The sequence below is a fragment of the Sus scrofa genome, chromosome 4 (assembly GCF_000003025.6).
Source record: "Sus scrofa isolate TJ Tabasco breed Duroc chromosome 4, Sscrofa11.1, whole genome shotgun sequence".
Taxonomy (NCBI): domain Eukaryota; kingdom Metazoa; phylum Chordata; class Mammalia; order Artiodactyla; family Suidae; genus Sus; species Sus scrofa.
Window position 1 is genome coordinate 125,313,975 of NC_010446.5, and position 27,635 is coordinate 125,341,609.

Here is a 27,635-nt window from a genome sequence, read left to right on the forward strand (position 1 = left end):
TGCTGATACATTCTTTATTTTTCAAGGTTAGATCTTCATTCCATATTCTGGTGATGGTAGGAGGGGAGGGGTCTGTTTTCGTTTCTTCCAGTTGATTATTCAAGTCCACCTGAAGCATGGATTTAAAAGTTCATTTATTTTCCATTAAGATATTGAAAAAGAATGGTCAGACGCTCTAGTCTTAGCAAATATTAAGATTTAGCATAAAATCTTATCATAAAAAGAGTGTGGTTTTAGCATAGGAATAGTTAAATAGATTTCCCAAACAGCGAGGTAGAGCATTCCCAAAGAGATCTCATTCTTTGGGACCTGAACACATGACAACTAGTCATAGTTTGCAGTTGATTTTTCAACAATTCCATGGCCCCAAAATGGTTATAAAACCAAGAGCCAAAGTATGAGAGCCGTTGTCCCATTTTCATTGTAAAATAGCAGATCTGATATTTTCCCCCTGTTATTTAAAAAATTGAAAGGTGCCATGGCTGTGGCAGAGGCCGGTGGCTACAGCTCTGATTTGACCCCAAGCCCGGGAACTTCCATCTGCCACAGGTGTGGCCCTAAAAAGACAAAATAAAAAATAAAAAGTGTAGAGAAAAAGTTGTCCGAAGAAAGAAAAATTGGATTAACATTGGGGTTTGCCCCAAACTTTCCATGGTTCAACATTGTCAGGCTGTGGGGGTGCCGTTGCCCCCCAGGGTTGGGAGGGAAGAGCGTTAAGCCAAAGAGGACAGTTTTGGATATTTACGGTCCCATGGGATTTGTTTGATTAGGTTTTGGATGAGCTTGGGTCCTGTCGCCCTTTCCTTTTTTCTTATTTGTCCTTTTTGGAATGGGAATTGTGGGGGAGGGAAAAAAAAATCCCTTCTCCCCTTCTGAGTTCTTAGCTGAGACCTCTGGAATAAAAGACGCAGTAACAAAAGAAAAATAAGCAGAAGTTTATTAACATGTATGCCTCAAATACACATGGGCGAGACCCAGGGAAAAATGAGTAATGATTCGAGGAAGCGGCCTTCGAATTCGGGCTTAAATACCATCTTAGGGAAAGAGGCGGGGCAGTATAGGGAGAGCAAAATAATTTTTAGGAAAGATATACCGGCCCTTAGAAGAAGAGATGAGAGGTTGTGACAACGTTCAAGTTTGACGTTGACTTCTCTCTCTGTTTTTTTTGGTTTTTTTTTCGTCTTTTTTTGCCTTTTTTCTAGGGCTGCTCCTGCGGCATATGGAGGTTCCAGGCTAGGGGTCAAATTGGAACTGTAGCCGCCGGCCTACACCACAGCCACAGCAACGCAGGATCCAAGCTGCATGTGCGACCTACACCACAGCTCACGGCCACGCCGGATCCGATCCTTAACCCACTGAGCGAGGCCAGGGACCGAACCCGCAACCTTATGGTTCCTAGTCAGATTCGTTAACCACTGCGACACGACGGGAACTCCTGATGTTGACTTCTCTGCTCCTCTCCTGCAATGATTCAAACTCCTCTCATGGCTAAAAGTCCTGGGGAGAAGATTGATGACAGCTGAGTTCCTTTTGGAGGCTCTTTCTTCAGGCCGATATGAAGGGATGCAGAGTAAGCTTCTTCCTGGTTGTTGTTCAAGTACCTACCGCTCCAAGTAACCCATTTGCCTAAGCGGCATCTTTGGGGGTAGGAGGACTCCTGCGCTCCCACAGCCACATCTTGGGCTGGCGTGTGCTGCCCTCCAGAATGTCTATCCTGTGCCGGCCCCACTGTTGTATTTTGGAAGCACATAATTTGTTTGCCTTCACAGGCACACAGCCGGAGAAGTAGTTGCTTCAGGATGAATTCTATCTACCTTGATGTTCGCAGATATCAGATGATATCTAGATGAGACGCTGGGCTTTGAAGGTGATGCTAGAATGAGTTAAGACTTTGGGGGCTGCTGGAATGGGTACCTGCTATGTATTTGCATCTGAGAAGGGATGAATGGGGTGTGGGACTGAAGCTTTAGGTGCTCCCACAATTCGTGCGTGGAAGCCCTAATTCTCAGTGTGATGCTATTTGTCAAGGGGCCTTTGAGAGAGAAGAGTCCTGAGGGTGGGGCCCTCACGATGGAATTAGTGCCTGGAGAAGAAGAGACAGGCCCGGGCTTGCTTCCTCTCCCTGCCACGTGAGGACACGCTGTGAAGACAGCCAGCTACCGGCCCCGGAAGCAGGCTCTCACCAGACTCCAGATCCACCCGCACCTTGATCCCGGACTTCCAGCTTCCAGACCTGGGAGAGATAAATGTCCGTGATCTGGGCCATTTATTCGATGGTAGTTGTTGTAGCAGCCTGAGCAAAGGTAGGAATCAACCGTTTATGGTGATTCACTGCTGCTCCTCCTCCCACGTAAAAGTTTATAGGAAAATTAATATTAGCTCCTCCAACTTGTTTGTAAAGCGTTGGCTTCTTCCAGCCACTTGTGAATGTTACAGTAATTCTGGAAAATGCAGAAATATTCCCGAATGCCATTTTCAAGGAAAATGTAGGCAGCTTTCCCGTGTGTCAAAGCAAAAGCCAGACCTAGAGCGTGTCCTGCCCTAAGGCAGTGTGTTTGAAAACGGGCGAGTGGCTGCTTTTCACTGATAACTGACAGCCTGACATTTTGCATGTTTTTACCTTTGTGTCTAAATTTCAGTCTCAGCTCTTTCAGAGAACTGAACATTCACCATACGTAGATTTTATTTCACTCTTAAAATAAAGGTTATATGCCATCACCTCCGCTTCTGCAGAAGGTCACAGCTTGAATGGATTTTTAAGGACCTTCTCCATGTATCACCTCTGAGATTTCATTAAAAAAGAGAAAAGCCCTTTCAAAGTCGAACTACATGCCTGGGTTGTACTCTACCACCCCCACCTCCTGCCCTGTGCCCCTGCCCTGTGCCCCCTGCCTGGCCCACCCCTCCTGCCCATCTGCCTTCTCATCATCTCACCATCTCCTCAGACCCTAACGACCGTCGAGGTTCTGCTCTTATACGACCTTCCCCACGGAAGCTTATGAGCTGCCCCACCGCGAGTTATTTTATCCCTTTCTGAGCTCTGGGAGCTCTGTCCTGCTACCCGTTGCTCGAGGCACACACTCTCCTTTTCTCCCACCCCTCACAGCCGGCTCACCATCAGCCAGTCCTGTTGACTTTAATTCCAAAACAGGTGGCTTCTCCCCACCTGACACCTCATCTGAGGCTCAGCTGTCCTGATCTCGAACGTGAACCAACACATCCATCAGCCTTCTGCATCCCTCTTGGCTCTGCACAACGGGTTCCCCACTTGGCTGCTAATGCACACGCTTCAAACACACGAGGCCTTGGGATTCCCATCATGGCTCAGCAGTAACAGGACGCATGAGGATGTGGCTTCAGTCCCTGGCCTCCCTCAGTGGGTTAAGGATCCAGCATTGCCGTGAGCTGAGGTGGGGGTCGAAGACATGCCTCGGATTCCACATTGTTGTGGCTGTGGCGTAGGCCGGCAGCTGTAGCTCTGATTTGACCTGTAGCCTGGGAACTTCCAAGTGCTGCAGGTGTGGCCCTAAAAAGCAAAAATATAAAAATAAAACACATGCTATGTCTCGTTGATCCTCCACTGAAAGCTCCATAACAACGTCCATCACACTTAGGATAAATTCCGAATTTTTCCCATCACACTTAGAAAAAGTTCCAAATTCTGTTTTTTCTTAGCTCAATCAGTAGGTTTTCTTACATACTCATTTTCGTCTTTAACTTTTTTTATTTTTAAAATTTTAAGGAAAAATACAATTTACGTGATTTGGAAATCTGAAAGACATAAGAAGCTCTGTGTTAGTAAGTCTTGCTCCTATTCCTGATTCTCTCCACTTTATTCTCCCTTAGGTAGCCACTTTCATGAGTTTTCCCTGTTTCTTAAAGTAAATGCAAACACGTAAGAATTGCTTCTTTTTCTTCTTTATTATACAATTGTACACACCACATATGCTCTAAATTTTCCTTTTCTCACCTAATGTATTTTGTTTCCATATTAGAATATAAGGCAGGTCCCCCCCACTCCTTTCTTGTGTGTGTGTGTGTGTGTGTGTGTGTGTGTGTGTTGTGTCTTTTTACGGCCGCACCCGCGCCATGTGGAGGTTCCCAGGCCAGAGGTTGAATCAGGGCTACAGCTGCTGACCTAACCCACAGCCACAGCAACGCCAGATCCAAGCTGCACCTGCTACCTACACCACAGCTCAGGGCAGTGCTGGGTCCTTCACCCACTGAGAGAGGCCAGGGATTGAACCTGCATCCTCGTGGTTCCTAGTCGGATTCGTTTCCGTTGTGCCATGGTGGGAACTCCCACACCTTTCTTTTAAATAGCCATCTAGGGTCCTACTCTGGGGATATACCATGATCCATTTAACTGCCCCTTTCAAAGCACTCTTGGTTTGTTTCTACCTTGTGCTCTTGCAAACAAATGCGTGGCCTTATATGTGGGTTTTTTGATTTGTTTGCAGACAAATCTCAAGGGTAAAATCCCAGAGGTAGGATTACCCGGCCAAAGAGTAAATGCTTTTATATTTCTAATAAATAATACCAAATTGTATTTGATGGAAGTTGTACCATTTTATGCTTCTAGCAACAATGCCTATTCTCTTACAGCTGCTCAAGCCCGGTGCTTTTATCCCACCTTGGTATTTTTGCCACTTTGATGGATGAAAAATATCATATCTCAATGTAATTTTAATTTACATTTTTCTTATGAATGAAGTGTGCATCTTTTTATAAGCATATGGATGTTTATTGTTCGCTTTCTGTGTCTGTCCTGTCCTTTGCCTGTTCTACTGAGCTATTATTGTTTTACCTTCTCAACTCCTAAGACTTCTTTACACATCACAGAGATGAGTCCTTTGTCTGTGATGTCTTGGCATTTAAAGCCCTGGGGATCTGACCTTGCCTTATCTCTGGCCTCAGCTAATATTAACGCCCGCCCGCCTGTGATGCTCCAGCTACCATGTTCTATGAGCCCTTTCTTGCCTGAAGGCCTTCCAATGTGCTGTCCCTCTGCCTGGAATGCTCTTCCCCAGATCATCACACAGCTGGCTCCCCCTTACTGCTCGGGGCTCAGCTGGAGCATGGATGGGAAAGGCTTTCCTGGTCATCCAGTCTCTACCGTAGACACCCAGTTCTGCTTCATCTCTTCATTCAAGTTAATTCTTTGCGTAGCACTTATTTGCACACATCTTTTTTCTTACTGATTTTAGTTTGCTTTTGTCAGTCTCTCCCCGTCCAGAATGGAAGCTCCAAGGAAACAGGTCTGTCTTGCCCATCACACTATCCCCTAGAGCTTAAAACAGGGCCTGGCACATAGGAGCCGCATCAGCCCAATTACGTGATTAATGAATCCTTTCATCCTCTCTCCAGGCTTCTTCACGAGCCTTTACAAAGTGCGTCACCAGACATATTCTGTAGAAAGAAGATGGAAAATAATGCGGTTTTGTTTTTCTTTTTGTTTGATACCCACATGTGCCAATCACTGGGCCAGGGTTACTAGGGGATGGGGGGTGGCATGCTCCTGTGGCGTGCAGAAGTTTTGAGGCCAGGGATCAAACCTGTGCCACAGCAGCGACCTGAGCCACGGCAGCGACAATGCCAGATCCTCAACCCACTGTGCCACCAGGGAACTCCTGGGCTAGGCTTTATTAGGCATCTCATTTCATCCTGGTCACTCTGAAGCTTGTCAGCAGGATGTTGACTTTTACCAAAAAAGCTGAGACTCTAATAAGCCCCAAAAGAAGTTGCCCAAGAAAATCTGGTTTATGCATGTGGATCCGTATGGAGCAGCTGGTTTCAAAGACCCGTCTCTTCTAATGACAGCATACCTAGACATTATCTTACCTCTTAAATTTCCGCATGGCACTCACTGGATACAGGCATGTTATCCCTGCTCAATAAATCAGATTCATGATATACCAGAGCCTGGCAAGGACTTGTGGTCACCTAGACTTGACTAGGGGGTACCAGTAAGTTAGCAGTAGGTGCAGGAGGCAAGCCTGAAATCCCGGAGTCATCACTCGTCTCCCCCCGACCCCCATTTCCTGTTGCCTTGGTTACCTGGGTTATGCCAAGCTCATTCCCACCACAGGCCCTTTGCACTTGCTATTCCTTCTGCCTGGAATGATTTCCTCCTAGATTTTCACATGGCCACCTCTTTGTCATCATTCAGGCCTCAGGGCCCATGACCTCCTCAGAGAAGCCTTCTCTGACCCCACAAACCCGATTACACACCTCTCTCACCCCAATCCTTCTCCATCCTGTTTTTCTGCTTTTATTTTCTTCCGAGTACGTCTCCCCATCTGGAATTCTTAATTAGTTGTTTTCTTGTTCGTTGCTTGCCTTTCACACTAGAACGTGAGCTCCCTGAGAAAAGCGCCTTATTCAATTTGTTCATGGCTGTATGGTCAGTGACGAGTACAGCAGAACTGTAATAAATGCTGTGAACTTTAAAAAGCCACACAATGGCTCTAGAAGCAGCATGGGAAAAACACAGGCCGAGGAAGCTCAACTGGTTCCGTGATGACCTGGCTGCTGCATCGTAGCAAGTCGCCAGCCTTGGGTTTTCTCATCTCTGAAGTAAGACAGTGGATGCTCTCTGCGGCCCCTGACAGCCTGATGATTCTATGAGGTTACGAAGAATTCATATGATTCAAGAGTGAGTTTCAAAACATCGTTTACCCCTCTCAGTAAAAACTCTTTTCCTATTTTTTTTTTTTCCATGTGGGATGGATATCGATCCTAACATTGTCATACTTTTCAGCTGGAAACAAAGTCACCAGAACACCATTCGCCTGCTTATTGAGTCCAAGTTCTAATCCCTAAAAGCACATATTGTACCATGTTGCAAGGAACCCTCGGGAGTGTCTGTTCCTGTTGGAGTGAGATTTCTCGTCATGATGGGTCACGTCTTCCTGCTTCTTCAGATGCCTGATGACTTTGGATTGGCTGGTGGCCCTTAGGAACGCTCTGCTGTCGAACTGGGATTTGTCATCGTCTTCAGCAGAGGCTTGCATTTTGCTCCAGCAGGCAGACGTGGTCTTTCCAAGAGCTGGTTTTAAGCCTTGTTAGAGTGGCTCCCGAATGGCCTTGCCTGAGGTTAGACTGACCCCTCTGCTAAGATGTGGCCTTCCTGCGTCTCTGCTCCCTGCCTGGCGTGTTCAAGGAGACCTCTCCGTCTGGCTGGTGAGAACCTCCATGCCTCCCAGCCAAGTCTGGGTTTCAGTTATCCAGCTCACGGTGCCCCATGGTGGTTCTTTCCCGGGGGTGGGCCTTTGCCCAGCCTTGTGGCATCTCGCCCCTCCCCTCAAAAAAACAGCTTAATATTCAGCCAAACCCATGGAGACCCCTAAGCAGATGTCTGGTTCTTTCTCTGCAGAGGTCCTGCCTCTCCAGGGCCTCCCCCGCTGAATCCCAATCACCTCGGCCACCCTGAATTCCGATCCCTGTCTCTCAGCTGAGCAAGAGTGACCCGAGTGCTCAGAGTGTCCCCTCCCCGTCCCATGCCAGGTAAGGGCATCCAGGCAGAAAGCTGGGGCAGCTGAGGCATCCGTCTCTTTTGTCCCCCCCTCTAAGGATCCCAGGCCTGTCTGGTGTCTGAGGATGACTATTTTATACACTTTGACCAGGTTACGCGTTGCTTACACTGCGAGGCCAGTCTGTATCGCAATGGCTAGGAAGGGAAGCTGCTTCCTCAGAGCTTTTCAGGTGTGTAAAATCGATTTGCCCCCCAAAAAGGACCCCAGTGTGCTGTGTATTTTTACGTTTTTCCTGGGGATGAGTATGATGTCTTATAAAGTTCAGAGAAACTCAAAAGATACAAACTGGTGTAATAACTAGAGAGGCCCCTGGTGTAAATCACTAAACCACAGAGCACCAATATTAGATAAAATGATGCCCAAGGGGACAGGCCCGGGGACAGGAACGTGAGTAGGCGTTTGATAGACACAGTCTTTCTCTTGCCTAGGAGGGATGTTTGAAGTCAAGCCCTATTTTAAAATCATGTGGTGAACTGGTTACTCAAGGATTCCTGCGGTGAAGCCTTCCCAAAGCAAAGCATCCTTTTGTGAAATGCATAAACGCCTCCTAATCTTTTTGTAAATAAAGATCTCAAATCCTCGGTAAGCTTAATGTGTTCGGCGAGGAATGTGTTGCTAAGGCTAAGTGTGGGTGTGCATGTGGAAGTGTATTTGGGAAATGGGTAAGAAAGAAGGAGGTTGCTTGGTCTGGGTAGAAGCCATGAGGTTTTAGAACTTTATTTTGAATGAGATGATTAGACAGGAACACATGCAGGATAGGAAAGCCCGAGATGGCACAAGAGAGGAGCTGGGGCACCAGTTTCTGTTGTTACCTGCCGCCCTTGGGTTTTCACAGAATTTTTGAAGAACCTGGAAGCAGCTTGCAGGTCATGTCTTGGCCATGGCGGTTGACGCATCCATTCATTTATTCGTGCTGCTGACACCTACGGAGCTCTGGCTGTCTATCAGGAACTATTCCACGTGCTGGGGACTCATCAGTGAGCAGTAGACACGCTCAGGGGACTTAGATTCCGGGGGTGGGGGGGAGAGACTCTCAAATAAACAAAGCACAGAAAGATAGAGCAAGGTGATAAGAGTGCTAGGGAATAGGCAGGCTGGTAAGAAACGCCTTTGTGATGTTGGCAGGGGCACCCAAAGAGAACCCACTTGGATGGAGACCAAAGGGAAGGGGGAGGAACTGGTAAATATCTCTGAGGACCCAAGGAATGCAAAGAGGTGGGAGCAGCCTTCCTGGCGTGGGAAGGACCTGCAAGGAGGCATGACGTCCAGAGAGAGGCGAGGCGAGGCGACATGCGAGGGGGTGAGAGGAGGTGGGGGGTCGCGTGGTTCCTGGCGAGGACTTGGGATTTTATTCTGGGTGAGACAGGAAACCATTGGAAAGCGAACGGCAGAAGGCTATGAGCTTACATTTGTAAAGGCTCCCTCTGGCCCTAGAGAAGCAGCAGGTAAGAAACCAGTGAAGTCACTCCTGCCCCAGTGCTGATGAGAGCGGCCGCTGGTTTAGGCCAGGAGGGTCGCAGCAAAGGCGGCGAGAAAGGGTTGGATGCCGCATTCGTTTCGCAGGAAAATCTGATGACAGGTCCTAGTGCCTTGGACGTGGGGCATGAGAGAAGATGCCAAATCAAGGATGACACTGGAGCATTTGGAAGAACGGCAGTACCATTTTTTGTTAAGAATGGATAGAATGAGGGTGGTGAGATTCAGGAGAGAAGATCAAGAATTCTATTTTGAGGAGTTCCCGCTGTGGCTCAGAGCCTGACATGATCAATGTCCTGAGGACGTGGGTTCAGTCCTGGTCTTGGGTTAAGGATCCAGCATTGCTGTGAGCTGTGGTGTCGGTCCCAGAGGCAGCTGGATCCCCTATTGCTGTGGCTGTGGTGTAGGCTGGCAGCTGTACCTCTGATTCCACCCCTAGCCTGGGAACTTCCATGTGCTGCAGGTGCGGCCACAAAAAGAAAAAAAAAATTCTGCTTTCAGCTGTCAAGTTCATTTCTCGATAGCCAAGTAGAGCTGGGAAGGAAAAGAAATATCCAGGCTTGGAGTTCTGGGGGGCATTTGGGGCTGGAGATACACATTTAGAATCATCAGTGTAAAGACGGTGCTGAGAGCCATAGGACGTGGGACGAGGCTCCCTCGTAAGTGGGTTGTTGCAGGATTTAGGGTCAGGACGAGGAGGGTTCAGCAAGGTAGACTGAGATGGAGCCGTTACTCTGGAGAGACTGACTCGGGTGATTGGCTCTGACCCCCAGGCTCTCTGCAGCAGCAATAACTCGGCTGTGATGGTTAAAAGAGCTAAAGCGCTGGCCCGGCCCACGCAGCCCACGGTGGGGGTGGGGATGGGGATGGGGGATGGGGGAGAGGGCTCCGTCCCCCGGGGTTTCTGCACCGAGCATCACAGGATCAGACGGAATCAGGTCTCAAGCTGCTCAGAGATGCTGAGGATTAGTCTGTGGCCCTGGGAACTTGTGAATTTCCCAGTTCACGGGGACCCCCAAAGCCTGATTCCACAGGGCTGACAACAGCTGTGTCCCACAGGTCTGAGGGGCTGGCATCCGTGTGGCGAGGCGGCAGAACAGTGAGCGAGGGTAGAGCTGGGTCACAGAGGCCCCGAGGGAGAAGGTGAGGAATAGGACAGCCACTGTGCTGTCAGCCCACCTCCCCTGAGGGGAGTGCCAAGGAGCAGCTGCATCGGAGGGCTAGATGAGGTGGGTGCCCTGGGCCCTGGCCTCAAGACAGAACAACCTGCAGGGCCAGCTGTGGGTGGTTCCCAAGGGAAGAGCTGAGGTGTTGCTGCCACAGCATGGCCAGCGGTTCAGCTTCTCTGCCCAGTGCGGCCTCCCTCGCTCCTCCCAGGTTTGGCCCCAAAGGCCGCTTCATTAACCCCCTGCCTACAAACCTCAGAGTCTTGTCACCTGCTCCTCAGTGTACCTGCGCTACGGCAGCTGGAGCAGGAAGTCGTCTTAGGAGGCAGGCTCTACGATGGGGTTTTGAACGGCCTCATTCATTGGCAGGTTGGCTATGAAGACCCATGAGGGGCGGTGGGGAAGGACTCACAGCCTCTGGCCAGAGGTGGCAGTCACTCTGGGAACCAAGGACCAGGGTCACGTGTAATTATTCCAGCCGGGGAACCCTGGGCCTGCTGGGGGAAGAAGAAAGATGCTGCAGGCCATGGCACTGAGAGGGCCTGGAGGAGACTGGCTCCCCAGAGTCCCAGTGCTGGGGATGGTGCAGGCACAGGTGGTTGGAGAAGGCCCAAGAGGGGTCCTAGATAAAGAGGGACACCCCGGGGAGGCTGGGAGGCCACTGTAAGTTTAGGAAAACCATTAGCATAGGGCAGGCTCGCTTGGAGGTGCAAGAATTGCCTCAGGTGACTGGGGGGGGGGGGGGGGAAATGGGAGGAGGCCTGCATTCAGATTCAGACCAGGGGCAGGCGCGTGAGGACTGCCCCTCTGCTGATTTGAATCCGCACCTAACCGGATACTCCTCCTCCAGGAGCGGAAGAGGCGGGCCTTTCCCGCCCCCGCGCCCCTTGGCGGGTCCAACTGTGGCCCACCCGCTCCTCGGGCAGAGTTCCTTGCCTGCCCGCTGGCATCCCTCACAAGCGTCCTGTCCTGAAACATCTGTTTCTCCCCTGTCACTTTGTCCCTCGCTGAGTTCCTTCTGCGCGGAGGCGTAAAGAACCTGAGCCTGGGTGAGTCCAGACACGGGGGATAACTGGAAGTTAAAACCGTGGGTTCAAGTCCCAGTCTGGGTTTTGGCTGGGTTCGAGTCCCGGCTGGTGGGTTCAAGTCCCCGTCTGTGTCCTGGCTCGGTTCGGGCCGTTAGTGCTGTCGGTTTCACCAGCTCGAGGATGGGCTGGGGAGGAGGGCGGGACAGAGGGTGGCGGTCGTTATCTATTGTTGCGTAATAACACTGCTACAAGTCTGGCTGCGTAAAACGACACAGGTGCATTTTTCTGCAAGGCTGCAATCCAGCTGGCCTCCCGGGCGGAGGCGTCATCTAAAAGATTGACTGGGGAAGGCTCTGTTTCCACGCTCACGTGTTTGTGGGCAGGATTCCGGTCCTTTCTGACCGTCTGTCGGCCTCGGTCCGTTGCGGTGGCGCCTCCTTGGAACAGCTTGCTCTTCAAGGCCAGCGAAGCAGAGCGTCTCCCGTTGAGACCGGCATCCCGATCTCGTGTGATGCGATCACACACGTGTCAGCACCTGGCGGGCACCCTGGGGGGAGAGGTTACACAAGCGTGTGCATGCCAGCAGGGGGGATTGTGGGTTCGCCTCGAGTCTCTGGCCCCAGGGAGTTTACTGCCAGGGCCGCCTTCGCCTGGGCTCAGGGCTTCCCCTGGCGAGGACCCCGGAAAACCGTGCTGATGCACTGCTCCTCGGAGAAGGCAGCTTCCCACACCAAGTGAAGAGGAAACGTCCCACTGCCATGGCAGGGGCGGAAGAAGGGACCAGAAGGCCCAGGGCGGTGGGCGTGCAGGAGGGGCTGCTCCATGTAAGGCTGGAAACCCCACCAGGTCTGTTCTTCACGAGGGCCCGGAGGACACGAGGTTGACCAAAGGGGCACCGAGCCCACGGAGGAGGGACGCTGAGTGCCGCTCCCGAGGCTGAGCTTGACGAGGGAGAGGGCGGCAGACGCGGTGAGAAGCGGACGGATGCTGGACGAGAGGGGCTGACAGTCCGGAGGCAGGTGTGAGAGAAGAGGAGGAAGGAAAAAGGATGATGCTGAGGCTTCGGGCCGAGGAGCAAACGAACAGCGGTCCCTTTACTGAGCCGAAGAGAAGTGTAAGGAAAACTGCTTTGTGGGTGTTAAAAAAAACAAAATTCAACTCAGTCCATTTTACGGATCTTCCTGGCTTTCGTCTGTGACTCAAGAAGCATCCGATCCAGCAGATACACCAACTCTGAGGAGCTGTGCCCAAGGCGAGACTTTCACAGGCAGAAGGGAGCAGGAGCAAGGAAGTTATTCTGGGCAAGAGAGCAGGTGGGTTATTGCCAAAGGTTCCTTTCCTCTGGGGGTGGCAGCGGTCTGGCCGGCAGGTGACCTAACTCATGCCGATCCGGTGATTCCTGACCGACTGGCGTCTAGTCCATTTCTGGGAGAGCCGAAACGAAGTCTCGCGTTGGTGATGTGGCCTCAGCATAAGGAACGCAGGTTTGGGTCTGTTGTCTTGCTTTTAACACGGGCAGAGCCAGAGGTGTGTTAAGAGCGAGAGGGCTGGCGGACCTTCAGACAGATGCAAGCAGGCCGTGTGGGGTTCAGGAGACGTCTGAGCAGGGGACGTGAACGTGGGGGGTATGGGCTTATGGATGCAGAGCATGCGGATGACACATCACCTTGGGAGGAAGTGCAGAGAAAGAACGGGTCAGAAACCGGGCCCCAGAGCATTCCAGCATTCAGAGGCCGGGGAGCGCGAAAGCTGGGGTCTGTCACAGGGATAGCAGAAGCGGCCCGGGGAGCGGGGTGGGGATGGGGCACGGAGGGGGAAGGGAGGGGTCTGCAAGGAATGGGGGACCGAGAGTGGAGAGCATCTGCTGACATCACGAGCTTCAGAGCGGAAGGTCTGAGAGAAGCCGGAGAGCCGATGCTCAGTGGAACAGGCAGGACTGAGGGCCCGGGAGGAGCCGAGTGCTCAGGGTGCAGCCAGGGTTCAGACGAAACGAGCCATGAAGGGAGCGGTCGGAGAAGACGCTGGGGATGTAGGGAATTTATTGATGATGGATCGAGAGATTCCACCTCTCTGGCCTGCCCCCTCCCCAGGCCACCAAAGAGTTTCCAGTAATTTCCACGTCATGACTCTCCAAGCTCGGCCCCATCTTCCCAAGAGAATGCCTCAGTCAGACTTCCGTAGAAACCGTTGTGCTCAGTTGTGAGGTTTTTTGGTTTGTTTTTTCGGTTTTTTTTTCTTGCTACCTAGCTTTGCTTGACTTTTAACATTCTCCTCATATTTGCTTTAGTTTTTTGTTTTTTTTTTAAACATCTCATATATACAGCAGTAAAAAGGAAGGAACCCTTGTTAACACACTGCAGCTTACGTGAATCCCCAGTGAATCCCCAGGGAGTTATGCCGATTGAACAAAGTCAGTCCCAAAAGGTTACATATTATATGATTCAAATAGTCATAGTGTATAATTTATGTACATTCTTAATGCTCAGAAGTTCTGAGACAAGAGAGACTCAGAGCAGGGGCTGAGAGAAGGAAGGGGTTTTAAAAGGGGTTAATTCCTAATAAATAGCTGGGGTGGGAGAGGACGCTGGGGATGTGTTGGGGGTGGGCTTGGGAAAGAAGATATATGAGGAAGGCAGTAAAGAAAGGTCTAGATTGATCTAGATTCTTGTGGGGCCACAAGGAATTGGGGTCAAGAAAAACAGTATGAGAAGTCAAAACAGTATGAGAAGTCCTTGGACTCTTTTGAAGGTCAAGACATGCAGAGCAGATGAAAGTCTTTTTCAATAATTTCTTCCTGGAACTGCACTTCCTTGAATGCAGTAGAGCTTTGGGGCTGGGCTGTGGGGACCGGTTAGGGGAGCGTTTAAGAGACAGAAAGCTCCTTGGACCCTACCTTGCTGTAAAAGCCAAGGTACTGGTCCCTGGAATAGGCAAAAACCAAGTAGATAATTCTTTTTTTTTTTTTTTTTTTTTTTAATCTAGGGCCATGCCTGCAGCATATGAAAGTTCCCAGGCTAGGGGGCGAATCAGAGCTGTAGCTGCCAGCCTATGCCACAGCCACAGCCATGCCAGATCTGAGCCACATCTTTGACCTACACTGGAGCTCACACCAATGCTGGATCCTTAACCCACTGAGCGAGGCCAGGGATCAAACCCATATCCTCGTACATACTAGCCGGGTTCATTATGGCTGAGCCACAGTGGGAACTCCCAGGTAAGCAGTTCTTATAGAATATTTTCGTGGAAGACTTACCCAAGCCTATCCATTCATTCATCAATACATCCATCCATCCATCCATCCACCAACCCCTATAAAGTCAGCTCCAGGGGGCGGGGACTCTCGGCCTCTCTTACAGCTGGCACAGCTGGAGGAGGGCTTGGTCCCCCCTGCAGATGCGCCTTGCCTGCCTCTGCCAAGTACTGCTTTACACTGGCTACGCAGCAGACGTCTTCCTGTGCTGCCCGTGCTTGATCCAACTCTCTATCGGAATCACAAATGAACAAATACATTTATAACTACAAGGCGTGGTTCCGTTAAATGCTGTAAAGGAAGCGCACGTGTTGGTGGCTAAAGAGTAAGGGGCGCCTGGAATTAGGCTGGTTCAAGCAGGCCTCTCTGCTCGAGCCTTGAAGAAAAAGACATGGCCACTGATGGTGTTGAGAGAAGGAATGTTTATTTTCCAGGCAAGGACCACGGCACGCCTGAGGGCTGTGGGGACAGAACGCGCAGGTACCCCTGGCTTGATGGCATTTTGCTTCATTGTGCTTTGCAGATAGTGCATTTCTCACCAGCGGAAGGGGGGTGGCAACCATGCCTCAGGCGGGTCCATCCGTTCATTTCCCCAAGAGCGTTTGCTCACTTTGTGTCTCTGTGTCACATTTTGGTCCTTTTTGCAACATTTCAGACTTTTTCGTGGTGATCCGCCATCAGTGATCTTTGATGTCGCTCTTGCAGTTTTTTGGGGGGGCAACACACCATGGCCTCTTACGACGGGAAACTGAAGTGATAAAAGTAGTGTGTGTTCTGGTGACTCCACCGACTGCCTTTCTCCCCTATTTTTCTCCCTGCTTGCGCCTCCCTATTCCTCGAGATACGACGATTGTGAAATTAGGCCAGCGGAGAACCCCACAGTAGCCTCTAAGTGTTCACGTGAAAGGGAGGGTTGCATGTTTCTCACTTGAAATCGAAAGCTAGAAATAATTAAGCTTCGTGAGGAAGGTGTGTCAAAAGCTGAGACAGGCTGAAAACCACTCAGCCAAGCTGTGGACGCAAAGGAAAACTTCTTGAAGGAAATTCAGAGCTGCTCCAGGGACGCCCCGTGATGAGAACGGGGAATTGCCTTACTGCGGACGATGGGGAGAGTTTCAGTGATCTGGACAGAAGATCAAACCAGCCACAACGGGGCGTTCCCGTTGTGGCTCAGCGGTTAACGAAGCCGAATAGCATCCACGAGGACGCGGGTTCCATCCTCGGCCTCGCCAGGGGGTTAAGGATCCGGTGTTGCTGTGAGCTGTGGTGTAGGTCACAGACGTGGCTCAGATCTGGTGTTGCTGTGGCTCTGGGGTAGGCCGGCAGCTACAGCTCTGAATAGACCCCAGCCTGGGAACCTCCATGGGCCGCAGGTGCAGCCCTAAATTTAAAAAAAAAACAACAAAAAACCAGCCACAACAATCCCTTAAACCAAAGCCTAATCCAGAGCAATGCCCTAACTCTGTTCCAGTCTATGAAGACTGAGAGGTAAGATGCAGAAGACAAGCCCGAAGCTACCAGAGGTTCATGAGGCTTTAGGAAAGAAGCCTTTTCCAAAACATACAAGTGCAAGGTGAAGCTGCAAGTGCTGATGTAGCAGCTGCAGTGAGTCATCCAGCAGATCCACATCAAGGTGGCTCCACTAGCCAGCAGATTCTCAGCGTAACTAAAACGGCCTTGGATGGGAAGAAGATGCCATCAAGGACTTTCACGGCTGCGGAGAAGTCAGTGCCTGCCGTCAAAACGTCAAAGCTGGTGGCTTCAAGTTGAAGCTAGTGCTCATTCTCCATTCTAAGAAGACTAGGGCCTTTAAGAATTAGGCTAAACAGGAATTTCCGTTGTGGTTCAGTGGTTTAAGAACCCGGCATTGTCTCTGTGAGGATTCGGGTTAGATCCCTGACTCACTCAGTGGCTTAAGGATCCAGCGTTGCTGCAAGCTGCAGCGTGGGTCAAAGATGTGGCTCAGATCCGGTGTTGTGGTGGCTGTGGCATAGGCCTCAGCTATATAGCTCTGATTCGACCCCTTGCCCAGGAACTTCCACATGTCCCAGGTGCGGCTTTAAAAAAAAAAAAAAAAAAAAAAAAAAAGGTCAGGCTACAAAACAAAGCCGGAATGACAGCACATCTGTTTATCACATGATTTACAGAATATTTTAATTCCTCTGTTGAGACGTACAGCTCAGAAAAAAGATTTCTTTCAAAATATTATTGCTCATTGACAATGAGCCTCATCACTCAAGAGCTTGGATGAAGATGGACGAAGAGATTCATGTTATTTTCATGCCTCCTAACACAGCACCCATCCTGCAGCCATGGATCAAAGGGTCATTCCAACTTTCAAGACTTACTGTTTAAGAAATACATTTCAGGAGTTCCCGTTGTGGTGCAGTGGTTAACGAATCCGACTAGGAACCATGAAGTTGTGGGTTCGATCCCTGGCCTTGCTCAGTGGGTTAAGTATCTGGCGTTGCCATGAGCTGTGATGTAGGTCGCAGACGCGGCTCGGATCTGGTGTTGCTGTGGCTCTGGCATAGGCCGGTGTCTACAGCTCCAATTAGACCCCTAGCCTAGGAACTTCCATATGCCCCAGGTGCAGCCATAAAAAGAAAAAAAAAAATTTCATAAAACCATAGCTGCCAGATGCTGTGATTCCTCTGATGGAGCTGGGAAAGGAAGCTGAAAACCTGCCACAGCATTCGCCCTTCTAGATGCCGTTGAGAACATCCATTCCTGATTCACGGGAAGAGGAAAAATACCAACATTCACAGGCGTTTAAAAGAACTTGATTCCAGCCCTCACGAAGGATCTTGAGAGATTCAAGACTTCAGTGGAGAAAGTACCTACAGAAGTGGTGGACATAGCAAAACAATTAGTATTAGAATTAGAGCCTCACGATGTGATAAATTGCTGCCATCTCATGAGAAAACTTGAATGGACCAGGAGCCGTTCTTATGGCTGAGCAAAGAAGTTGGTTTCTAAAGAATACTTAGAATAATCTAATCTACTCCTTTTGAGGATGCTGTGAAGATTGTTGAAATGAAAGCAAAAGATTTAGAATATTCCGTAAACTCAGTTGATAAAGCAGCGGCAGGCTTTGAAAGGATTGCCTCCAAGTTTGAAAAAAGTTCTGCTGTGCTTAAAAGCTGTCAGATAGCCTTGCTTGCTACAGAGGCATCGTTTGTGAAAGGGATGAGTCAGTCTGTGGGGCAAACTTCATTGCTTATCTTAAGAAATGCCCACAGCCAGCTCAGTCTTCAGCAGCTACCACCCTGCTTGGTCAGCAGCCATCAGCCAAGGCAAGACCCTCCCCCAGCAAAAAGATTATAACTTGCCAGAGGCTCAAATGTTGGTTAGCCTTTTTTAAAACAATAATGTATTTTTTAATTAAGGTGTGAACGTTGTTTTTTAGACAGAGTGCTATTGCACACTTAGTAGACTACGGCATAGAACACTTTTTTTTTTTAATAGCTGCCCCTGCAGCATATGGAAGTTCCCGGGCTGGGATCAAACCTGCGCCTCCACAGCAACCTAGGCGGCTGCAGTTGGATTCTTAAGCCATTGTGCCACAGCAGGAACTCCTATAAACACTTTTATACGCACTGGGAAACCAAAAAATTCATGTGACTCACGTTATTGTAATATTTACATTATTGCTACAGTGGAGAATGGAACCCATGTACCTCTGAGGTATGCCTATATATGTATATTTATACTGTTTAATGAGAATAGTATGCCCAGTTCTGTATCTTCCAATTGACTCTCTCATTTTCCAGTAGTTAAACTCTGCAAATAACATCATTTCTCTCCATCCTTTCCAATCCAAAGGACACAACGGGGTCTCTTGTTGTTTTGTTTGCATTTCTTTGACGATATTGGGGGCGAACCTCATTTCAGGCGTTTACTGGGTGTTTGTTTGCCTTTCGTGAGCTGCCAGCTTATATCCTCTGCCAACTTGTCTATGTGGGTTGTGTCGTGTTTTTATTGATCCGTTAAAAGAATTTTAAATTCATTTCCATTTCAAAAATAAATATTTTTGCATTCCTTCTGCCAAATGTCACCTGTCAGGGTTCAGATGCGAGCAGTCTGGAAATGTTGAGAATTGCTGCTGGAGGCTCCTTGCCTGCGCACTGACCTTTGGTTCCCTTGGTCCTTAAAGGCCAGTGCGAGGGAGGGAGGTGCCCGTGGGCCCAGAGCGAGGAATGTTCTGGTCCACTTGAGCAGCACCAGCCGTGTTGCCCCCGCCCCAGTTCCCATCCACTGGCCTCCCCATCCCCTCCCTCCCACGGTGGTCTCCCTGCCAGGCTCGAAAGGATTATCCTGGATCAATATTTGAAATCGTTGTAATTTTTTTTCTAACTGGAGTTAAGTTTATAAGCTTTTTTAATTTAACCACCAAACACCAGAAATAAAAGTCTGGAAGGGAGCCAGTTTGACTCGGAGCCAGTACACTGCCTTGGAGCCAAGGAGCTCGCCGCCCTTCTCCTTGTTTTTCCCCCGGAGTTACTGACATTTCCTTTCAAAAGCCGACTCCCCAGCTTCTCAAATTCTTCAGACCCCACATGATTCCCAGGGAGCCCGCCTTCCCAGTCCAGCCCCCAGCCCAGCCCAGCCCAGGACACCTGAGCTGTAACCCAGCCTGGAGCCACCTCTAGCTCCAGGCCTGCCCCAGGGGAGCTTTAATCAGCTCTGCAAACGCAAAGCAAAACGGGGCCCTGGTCAGCGGGGGAGGGGGAGCAGGAGCGGCCGAAGCATCTGATGGCTGGTCCCAGCAAAGACGGCGGGTGGGGAAGATTTCCTTCTTGCTCATCCCCAAGGGCTGGAATAAGTCCACACACTCAGCCCACTCAGCCCCATAATTGGTGTTATTAACGTGATACATCATTATCAACCATCAGCTATGTATCGAGCACCAGCTGGGTACCAGACAGTCTCCTGGGTACTGGCGAACAAGACGGAGTGGACGCTGATGAAATTCACCACCCAGGGGGAAAGACGGACCTGGGATAAATAATTCCGCCTCTCAGACTCAGTCGTGTGAAAATCCTGCTTCGTCAAGTGGGAACAGTGGCATGGCCTAGCTCACCAGCATCTTTCTGAATCCAGGACCCGAAAAGAAACGGCGCGGGACTTTTTGCTGGCTTCTCTTTCTTCTGCCCCATATTTTAGGGGGGTGCTCAGTGTAGGGAGCTGAGTAGGAGACCCACGGGAGAGGGCAGGGTGGAAGTCAGGGTTCAGCCTCGCAACTCTCCGGAGCCCTCCCAGCGCCCACCCGGTCGGTCGGACTCATCACGGCTGCCGCCTGGAAGGGGCTCTGAGTCAGCGCTCACTGACCCGCGCGTCCAGCCTCCTTCCCTGTCTCCCGCTCGCTCTTTCATGCTCAGAACTCATGTTCCAGATGGACACAGCTGGCAAGTGTTTGAGACGTGTCTCAGCATCTTGTGATGTGTTTCTGGACCTCTGGGCCCCCGAGTGGGGTGAGTCACAGGCTCTGACTTGATCCCTGCGCTGCACATGGGCCCCTTCTTCCTGGGTCGGTGAACCCAAGCCCATCATCTGAAAGGAGACCCGGGGTCTCCCTGCCACGGGGCCCAGTGGGAACAGCTCCGGAGTCAGGCACAGCCAAGGTGGCTCTGCCCTCCCAGCCATCTTTTTTTTTCCTCGACATGGATTCTTTCTCAGATTTCATGTCTCAAGAGACGGGGAGAAAAGCACAATCCTCTGGGCGTTTCTCCCTCCCAGCTCCGTTCTTCACTTTTCTATACCTGCGCTAGGAGGCTGAACACAGCTGGGGATTTGGGCAAAGCAGGAATGTTGTCTTTCCATCCAAAAGGGGAATTTCCTTTTTTAGTAACTTGGGGGAGGAGGCAGTTGGTGAGATCCGGGAAATGGGAGGAGAGGGAGCTTTTGTCTCCTGGTTAAGAGACTTCCAGGATTCAGATCCTGGCACCGTCACTCCCTAGCTGAATGCCTTTGGGCAAGTTGTCCGTGCTTTGCTTTCCGCGTCATAAAATATAAACAAGCACACAATGCAAAAGACGATTGTGAAAATAAAAAGAGTTAAAACATGAAGAGATCTTAAAAAAACAAAACAAAACAAAACAAAACGAGAAAACCTAGGAAGTTCTCACGTGGTGCAGGGGGTAAGAATATGGCATTGCCACAGCTGTGGCAGTACAGGTCCCAACTGTGGCACAGGTTTGATCCCTGGCCTGGGAACTTCCATATTCTGCTTGCAACCAACCCCCCCCCCAACAGGTGTTAGACGTGGTGCTCTTGTTGATACTGTAGGCACTTAGGGAGGTTCCTTTGCGTAGATTTCTTGCAGCTTCAGATGGGTAACACCAACATGGCTATATGGCTGGTCTCCTCCTTTGTGTCTTTTCTGGATTAGTACTCCAAAACAGCCAATCTGGTATCTTTCCTTCCATTTCTGTCAACCCAGACCAATAACACTTGGCTGGACTGATTCCTTTGCTCCCGTATCTCTAGGCGCTTTTTCACCAAAGTTTGGGTGAGGGCTGGATTGGAGAAACCCATTCATGATTGAACAATTGTTTTCCCCCAAGCCAGTCAGTTAGGCTCCTCTCCTCCATGGCTGACCCCCAGCAGGAGCCAATTCGAATCATCCATTCCTCAATCCATTTGTTTACTCATTTATTCCACATGCAACATTGGGCACCTGCCGTCTGTCAGGTATTGTGAGAGATACCGGGTCTAAAAAGATGACAAGCCATGAGTTCCTTGCTCGGGAGCGCAAAGGCACAGGCAGTTATAACTCTGGTATGTTAAGTGCTATTATGAAGATGGTGGGTTCTTTGGATACACGTTGGGGGTCCCTGCCCTGATGCTGGGTATGAGGGGTTGATGGTGTTCCGTGCGGGGCTCTGGGAGGCTAGGAGGGTTTGGCCACTGAAATGAAGGGAGGGAGATTCCTGGCCAAGAAAGCAGCAGGTGCAAATGCCCAGAGAGGAAAGAGTAGGTTCAGAGCCAGGATGCATTCACTGGGAGGAGGGGTGCCAGGAGAGCGTGGGGGGGGTCCTCTCTAGTTTCTTCACTGATGCTCAAGATCTATCGGATTTCCCCTGCGCCTTCTTATTTCTTAATATTCCATCTCCAGCGGGGGTTTTTGAATAAAAAGCCAGACAGACAACTTACCACCCTAATGAAGATGACCAGGCAAGAATCTGACCGATGATCACATAGCCTTTAATGCTTCACTTTCAAATATGCTCAGAAGGTCAGTGATCATACTTGTATATTTAGGGAAAAACTCAACATGAAAGACAGTTGCAAACCAGATAGATGGCAAAAAGAACTCAGAGGAAGCAGGCAGTGCAGGAAGCAAAAGAAAGCAACAAGGGGCCAAAAACCCCTCCGTGCCCTCAAAGATATGCTAGACAATGTTGCATTATTGAAATAAGAATTGGATGCTGTAAAAAAGAATAACTACAGCGTAGGAAAAATTACTGCTCACTCATAGGAGTCCGATCAGTGGTAAAAAGGCAGCAGAATGAGATGGGACTCTGCTCCACAAAGTTATTCAGGGCTCAGCTGACCAAGTCTGTGCCGTCTTTACCACATAGCTTTCAAAGTCACCCTGGTGAAGAGAAAGAGGATCTCTGAGAGGGTTTTATGGATCGCATCTCTAAGTGGTGAGCATCCTTCGCTAAAATAGACACGGCTTATCTCTGTTTGGGTGAACACTCTGTAGTGTCTGCCATAAGAACGTTGGAAAATGAAGTCAGGCAATTCTTACAGAAGACCTGGACATTAGCTCGTCCAGCTTAAAGCAGCTGTTAGAAGTCTCCGGGAGGGATTGTTTCCAGGAAAACTAAAAAGGACCTAAAAGAATATCAGATATTTAACTAAAAAAAGAATGTGGAATTCAAGGGAGTTATACTGTCCTTGTGAATGTAGGTAGAAATTATGATAGTGAAAAATGAGCAGATGATAAATGGGAGACAATTATCCCCTATAGGAAAAAAAAACAAACAAACAAACAACCCACAAAACCGCAAAGGGAAGATAATCATTAACTAGGGACTGAACCAAAAGTTGTACAGGTTTTGGAAGAGTGAAGTGGGGTGAGGGATAATGAGAGGCAATAGTGCTGAAGTCTCATCTTCTCCATAGACAGTCAATAGAACATGTGTAAAAGTATAGACCTGAGAAGGCCTGTAAAACCCTATTGGTTAGAAATACAGACAGAAACACCATACAAAGGAGCAGAAAGCACTTCAGATGAAGGTATGGGAGACAGGGAAGCGTTAGTGGGATTTTTGTGGTGGTTGTATATGCACCTTGTAATATTTTTTGACTTTGAAAACTATGTGTATATATACACTTCAAAAGTAATAAGACGTAAAAAGTCCCCGCATAGCACCCGCTTCAGGTGTGAGTGGATCCAGGAACTCATCCAAAGTTACCAGCACTTGACTTCTCAGCTTGGCTCTCTCTGTTTTGACTTCATTTTTAGTTATACCCTTTTCATGGGGCATAGGACCTCCTGGCCTATGGTATTCCCCCTTCCTTCCTTCCTTCCCTCCTTCCTATTAAAAAAAAAGTTTAATTGTGCTTGCAAAACCCAAGGTTTCCATCTTACTCATTTTGAAGTACGCACCTTAGTAGTGGGAAGTATATTTGCCCTGTTGTGCAGCGCAGCTCCAGAACTTCCACATCTTTGCAAAATGGAAACTTTATATCCATGAAACACCAACTCTTCCTGTCCCCCTCCGCCCACACCCAGCTCCTGGCAAGGCCCCCTTCTACTTTCTGCTATTTTCTTACAGCTAGTAGTAGCAGCAGAAAGAATCCTCACTTTTCTGATAAATATGACAAAAGTCTCAGGATTGTTCCACTGGAGTGACCAGGGCTTGGCCAGCATCCCCAGAACCAACGCCCTGAGAGTCAGGGGTGAGTGGGATGACCCAAGGGGTGCTGGCAGTAGGAGGGGCGGGGACTTCAGGCCAACAAAGCCTGCAGAGTCCTCCTCAGGGACAGTGGGCGGGCCAGTTTGTGAGACGCTGCTCTCATCCTGCTTGGAGCTTCCTGCCTGTTATCTCCATCATCTTTCAAGCAAGCAAGTTTATCTCAGCCCTCCCCCAGACTCTTAAACCTCTCTAATATAACGCTTCTTTTTCTTTTTCTTTTTTTTTAAAGACTCATTGTTTGGATAAGTAGGAAATTGTGCTTATTAGTAACGTTAACCTTCTTTGGAAATGTTCATTGGTTGTTTCGTTTCTTCTCTTCTCTTTCTTTTCTTTCTTTCTTTTTTTTTTTTTCCTGCTTTTTAGGGCTACACTCGCAGCCTATGGAGGTTGCCAGGCTAGGGGTCAAATCAGAGCTACAGCCGCCAACCACAGCCACAGCAACACCAGATCCGAGCTGCGTCTGCGACCTACACCACAGCTCACGGCAACGCTGGATCCTTAACCCACTGAGCAAGGCCAGGGATCGAACCTGCAACCTCATGGTTCCTAGTAGGATTCGTTTCCGCTGAGCCACAACGGGAACTCCTACTTGTTTCTGATCTTATGAATTGTCTGTTCATGCTCTTTGCCCACCCGTACTGTTACTAAATATATTTATCAGGCTTCCCAACTCTAATAAACGTGCAGAAGCATGTTTAAAAAACATTTCATAGCACCTCGTACAAGATTTTAGCGATTACCTAGATGCGTGACTCTCATTTTACCCCCCAAAAAGAAAACAAAAGCATGCAGAAGTGACGGGTGAAGGCAGCTCTAGAACCCTGCTGGTAAGGAAGACACAGGAAACCCCGTTTGAATGACGCCACCCTTTCAACGACTCCGAAATCTGGTTCCCTCTCCAAAGTCACATTTCCTGCTCAGTCAGCATACTCTGTGATTATAGAAAGCCACCTTTACCTTCCCCCAGTTTGCAGCGTTTTTAAAACACGGCCGATAAATAGCTGAGACGATTTTTAAGCCAGCTTGAGGCCCCTGTGATTTCAGGCTACGTACAGTCTTGCCCCCTCCCTCAGCCCCTTGCAGATCTTGCTCCAGCCAGCGCCCTGTTGAATTGTATTTTGCCATTGAAATAATACACATTTCAAGAAACCAAAAAAACCCCAAGATTAACCTTGTGGCTCTGTCAGAGAATGCGAATGAACTGCAGATCTACTTATGTTTTGGTAGGAGGAAGGGATGCAGAGGGCAGAGCAGCCGTGGCAACGCTGCCCCCGTGTCCCCACATCTTGCTCCGCTGCAGCCTGGGCGTCTCACGGATGCTCTTGACCACAAACGAGATGGAAGACACCCTGGCTGGACGACTTGGACTCCCCGGGCACTCGTGACACAGTTGTGCGGGTCGCAGCAGAGGTGACATGCAGCACCGTACCCGGGGGGCAAGCGTTTCAACCTGTCAACTGCCCTCTAAGGAACGCGAGGCATTTGGGCAGGATGTTCTCTCGCTGAGGAAGTCTCTTTGTCCAGAGTAAACGTTCAGCAATTGTGTTTTGTTGACTCTGAGTTTCAGGACTTAATCGAGAAGCTGCTGTAGCTGGGGAGGCTCTGTTATCTGTGAACGTTGTGCTTCCTTTTTCCTTGACGGAGCGCACACCACTCAAGAGAGAGCACGACCGGTCCCTCGGTTGGGCTGCGGGCGGGAGGACAACAGAGGGGTTGTCTCCCCCGTGGACGACAGAGAGCTCTGGAATGCTTGACAGAGGGGGCGAGGGCTTCAGACGGACGCGTCTTCAGTGGTGAAAGCAGGCGGGCAGTGTTAGAGCTCTCATAATAACAGACGGAGCGCCCGGTGTGTCCCAGGCGGCGCAGGAAACCTTGCAAGTGGGATCTCATGTGATGCTCCTACAATCCACACACACACTCGGAGCAGGAAGTCACACAGCGAGAATTCTTGGGGCCCCAGTGAGCAGTCCGGCTGCAGGACCCTGGGCTCCCCGTCTTGATGTTTAAAAGCTCCTTGAGGAGTTCCCGTCGTGGCTCAGTGGAAATAAATCTAACAAGAATCCACGAGGATGCAGGTTTGGTCCCTGGTCTCGCTCAGCCGGTTCAGGATCCTGCTTTGCCGTGGCTGTGGTGTAGGCCGGCAGCTGTAGCTCCCCTTGGACCCCTAGCCTGGGAGTCTCCACATGCCACGGGGGCGGCCCCAAAAAGCAAAGAAAAAAGCTCCTCGATTGCCTTGGAGGTTGTAGCCCCTGCTCCTGAAATAGTTGGGTGGCACACAGTAGGGCCCCCCAAATATTAGCCAGCTGGATGTATGAAGCTGCCGTGCTGCCTCGGCCTGGCCTCGTTTCTGTGCCTGCAAGCCAGAGAGGCCTGAAAGCTGCCTGTCGATGGCCTTTCAACTTCTCAGAACTTTCTGTGCACACTGAGAACGGCCTGCTTTGTTTTGGCAGAATCAAAATGTGTCTTTCAAAGTGGTAATGCAGAGTTTAAGGTTAGCCCAGAGGTACGTTTTAAAGTGGGAGAAAAAAAAAAAAGAGGTAATTACCAAATGTCCAATGGCAGAGAGCTGGTTAAATAACTCCTGGAATGCAATGATGGAATACTTAACAGCTGTTAAAAATCAAGCTGCAGACTACCACAAGGCGCACCACACATTCTTAATCTATTGTTCAGGGGAAAAAACAGATTACAAAATACTTTGTAGAGCATGAGCTCAATAACGCTAACATAGCTATGCACAGGCAAAAGTCTGAAAGAAAATACACGAACGTGAATAATAGTTATTTTTGTGTGGCAAGAATATAGGTGATTTTAATTTTCTGCTTTGTGAGGTTTAAATTTTTTTTCAAATTTTCTATGATGATACATTTTATATTCAGAAAAAAACATGATTTTTTTTTAAAAAGGACAGCTATAAATTAGATTTTGATTCTTATCTTAAAATTAAGATGTGAAGTTACAGTTAGTGAGAGATGACATGGCTGGTCGGAGCATGATCAGTGGAGCCAGACTGCCAGGGTTCAAGTCCCTGCTCTTCCATTTATGAGTCACGTGGCCTGGGCGAAACTACTTCTCTAGGATGTGGTGTCTAGAGGTGTAAATGGAGAAGATATGACTTCTGACCTTGAAGCGTTATTATGAGGATTGAATGAATTCCTCTACTTATGCTACATATACATATCTAAGTAGAGCAGTCTGTCTGAGTTTATTGCTATTTTATCATTTAAAATTCTCTCAAATTCTTTTATCCCACCTTATTTTCTTTTTTTGCTTTTTAGGGCCGCACCCAAGGCATATGGAGGTTCCCAGGCTAGGGGTCGAATCCGAGCTGCAGCTGCCGGCCTCCACCACAGTCACAGCAAGACGGGATCCGAGCCGTGTCTGCAACCTACGCCACAGCTCATGGCCATGCCAGATCCTTAACCCACTGAGCAAGGCCAGGGGTCGAACCCGCGTCCTCATGGATACTAGTCAGATTCGTTTCCGCTGCGCCACAATGGGAACCCCTAGGTCAGGCATTTTAAACCCTCCTTGTCTGGGACTCCGGGCCGAATGTGTGACTAGGATATGCCGAGAGGACCTAGGAAGAGGCCCCGCGAGGCCTCGCAGTCCGTATCAGCATGAAAACTGCAGATTTGCAAAAGCTCAGATTGATGATGCCTTTACTTATTAGCCAAATGAGCCCAGATATGGTTAGAACCAGGAAAAACTCTATAAAGTACAGAGGAGAGAAACATTTTCCCCTCTCAACCCTTAAATCACCTTCTCGCCTGACCCTTGACCTCCCTGTGTCCCCCAAACATAAGCCCCCTTGTGAGCCCTTCTCCTCCCTCACCCCTCGCCCTCACCCGCCTCTCACAGCCCCCCTCAGCCAGAGCCCCACCGCTGCTCCCAGGCTTGGCTTTAACGACTGACCCCCCACGGGGGCTGCAGAGGCTGAACTGCAGCCAGCCTGCAGCAGCCCTGACCTCGGCAACCTTGGAGGGCCTGGGAAAGGGAGCCTGAACCTGACCCTGTCAGGACAGCGGGACCTGGCAGTGAGATGCCCCCCAGGACCTGCTCCCAGGCTGCCTTATCCTGGTGTGGGGGCTGGGCTTCCTGCCCTGAAGCGCCAGGCCCGCACACAATGGGAGTTATCAGTCCCCGTCAGTCAGGCGATCAGACCACAGGGCAGCGGGAGCCCATGTAGCTGTGGGGTTTCCAGGACTTTCCTGTGTGAATCTTTACTTCCATGGAAGCTCTCGCTTTGG